This window comes from Periplaneta americana, chromosome 10, assembly GCF_040183065.1.
Source record: "Periplaneta americana isolate PAMFEO1 chromosome 10, P.americana_PAMFEO1_priV1, whole genome shotgun sequence".
Taxonomy (NCBI): domain Eukaryota; kingdom Metazoa; phylum Arthropoda; class Insecta; order Blattodea; family Blattidae; genus Periplaneta; species Periplaneta americana.
Window position 1 is genome coordinate 78690323 of NC_091126.1, and position 3126 is coordinate 78693448.

Genomic DNA, 3126 nt, shown 5'->3' on the forward strand with positions numbered 1-3126 from the left:
TCACAGTATCTCGAACCACAGACCTTCAGAGACAGTTCACTGTACTCGAACTCGGGTCCCTCCAACTGCGGTCCACTGCACTCGAACTCAGGTCCCTCCAACTGCGGTCCACTGCACTCGAACTCAGGCCTTCGGATGCTGACGCAGATGCGGACGCACACTCGAGTCGAACTCTGGCTTGCTTGCTCTGGCTTACTCACTGACGGAATAACTGAAAACTCTGAAACTCTAGTTCGCTGGCGCCTGCTCTTTTATAGCAAAATCATAGTTGCGAGAACCTTCTACAGTTGTGTAGAGAATTATTTCGATATCTCTACATCGGCGCATTTCTGGAAGGGCCGGGAAGGTCCGTTCCCCCTTCCCTCCGTAAGCAGCTGCGCGCGCGGACTCGTCGCGTGACGTAATACACCCTCTCTCTTCTCTCCACCGCGCGACGTCACTCAATGTTCCGTGGAGCCTGTGCGATCTGCTTTCTTGCGGGACGCTGGTCGTGAGTTCGATTCTCACGTCGCTGTCACATTGCCCCCTCCTTAGGGCTGCTCGTCCCGGGCAGTCCCTTGGTAGGCTGCTAATCGGTCCAGATGCACCACCATCATCTTCCCTCAAGGTTGTCGCTGGATCCGGTACACCACGTCGTTGATCCGGGTCACCACGCGGTATGGTCCATCCCAGGCACGCTGCAGCTTTGGTGATTTCCCTTTGGTCCTGGTAGGTCGATACAGCCACACCAGGTCGCCCTCCTGGAATCCTGCAGAGTTGGCCAATCTGTCGTAGCGCACCTTCATCCTGTCGCTGGCCATCTTGAGGTGCTCTCTGGCCAGTTGGTGAACTCCATTCAACTTCTCGGTGAGTTCTGCCACATAGTCAGTCGCTGGCTGGTCGGCGCTGGGTGGCGTGCCAAACAGCAGATCACAGGGCAGGCGCAGCTCTCTCCCGAAGACCATGTTTGCCGGTGTCATCCCTGTTGTATCGTGGACCGAAGCTCTGTAGGCCAAGAGGAACAGTGGAACTCTGGCATCCCAGTCTCGCTGATGGTTGGACACCACCTTCCGCAGGTGCTCCTCCACGGTTTTGATGTATCGTTCCACCATGCCGTCGGACTGTGGGTGGAGGGGAGTGGTCCTGGTTTTATGCACTCCCAGACGCTCGAACAATTCTCCCATCAGGTTGGATTCGAAGTTGCGCCCCTGATCGCTATGCAATTCCCGGGGCACCCCGAATCGGCAGATGAAGTTGTCAAGCAGCGCGTCGGCCACCGTCGAAGCCTCTTGGTTAGGAATCGCGTACACCTCTGGCCATTTTGTGAAGTAATCCATGGCTACTAACAGGTAGCGGTTCCCGCGATCCGTGACCGGGAACGGTCCAGCAACGTCGATGGCGATCCTCTCAAAAGGAGCTCCCACGTTGTACTGCTGCATGGCTCCCCTGCTGCGGGTCCTTGGTCCGCGACTGGCTGCACAGGTGTCGCATCTTCGGCACCATTGTTCCGTGTCGGTTCTCTGATGCAACCAATAGAACCTCTGCCTTAACTTGTCGAGCGTCCTGTTGGCTCCCAGGTGGCCTCCAGTCACTCCAGCATGAGTCTCCTCCAGCACTTCCTTCACCTTGCTCCTGGGCAGGACAAGTTGTTCTATGTGGGTCCTTCCATCGGCCGACTCCCAAATCCTCTTCAGGATACCGTCCTTGACAGTGAAGGATTCCCACTGGGCCCAGTAGCTCTTGTAAGTGGTGCTACGGTTGGCGATATCGGCCCATACTGGTCTCTGGCCGGACTCCACATCACGTAGTAGCTGTCCAATGTTTGGGTCCTCCAGCTGCTCCCTCCTTATGGCGGCGTTATCCCATCCTGGGCTCGGCTGGGCGGCAATTGCTCGGACTGCGTGGGCGCCATCCCGCTCTTCTACTTTCAGGCAGTGTTTGCAGCCATCCGGGCACGGACGTCGTGACAGGGCATCAGCGTTGGAATGTTTCTTCCCTTGTCGGTGTTCAGAGGTGAAGTTGTACTCCTGCAGACGTTGAACCCAACGGGCGGTCTGCCCCTCCAGATTCTTGAAGCCCAATAGCCAGGTGAGTGCAGAATGGTCTGTCCTCAGATGGAATTCCTGGCCATACAAATATTTGTGGAAGTGCTTCAGGTCTTCCACAATGGCAAGAAGTTCTCTACGCGTCACACAGTAGTTTCTCTCAGCCTTGGATAGTGTTCGGCTGAAGTAGGCAATCACCCTCTCTTGCCCGTCCTGTTCCTGAGAGAGTACTCCGCCGATGCCTACGTTGCTAGCGTCAGTGTCGAGCGTGAACTTCCTTCCAGGGATGGGATATCCCAGTACAGGAGCAGTGCAGAGCGCCTCTTTCAGCGACTGGAAGGATGACTCCGCCTCGTCTGTCCACTGGAATTGTCGTTTCTCCTCGGTCAGCTGGGTTAGAGGCTTAGCGATGTTGGCGTACCCAGCTACGAACCTTCTGTAATAAGTGCAGAGGCCGAGAAAGCGGCGCAGCTCCTGCTTGTCCCTCGGTCTCGGCCATCCTCTGACGGCTTGTAGCTTCTCCGGGTCCGTGGCCACTCCGTTGGTCCCTACTATGTGTCCCAAGTAGTTGACCTTCTTCTGGAATAGATGACATTTCTTCGGGTTCAACTTCAGTCTGGCTTGTCGCAGTCTCTCGAACACTTTCCTCAGGTTCAACAGCTGCTCGCTGAAAGTCTTGCCCACCACGATGACGTCATCAAGGTACAGCAAACAGGTGTCGTATGTCAGGCCTCTCATTACGGACTCCATTAGTCTCTGGAATGTAGCCGGGGCGTTGCAGAGGCCGAACGGCATAACGGTGAACTGCCATAGTCCCTGGCCTGTAGAGAATGCCGTTTTCTCCTTATCCTCCGGATGTAGCGCCACCTGCCAGTATCCTGACTTGAGATCCAACGTCGAGAACCACTCTGCTCCGGCCAGGGTGTCCAAGGTGTCGTCAATTCGTGGAAGGGGAAAGCAGTCTTTCCTGGTGACGTCATTCAGTCTTCTGTAGTCCACGCAGAAACGCAGGTCCCCATTCTTCTTCTTCACCAGCACTACAGGTGATGACCAAAGGCTGTCGGATTCCTCGATGACCCCTCTTGCTTTCATGCCCTCCAGT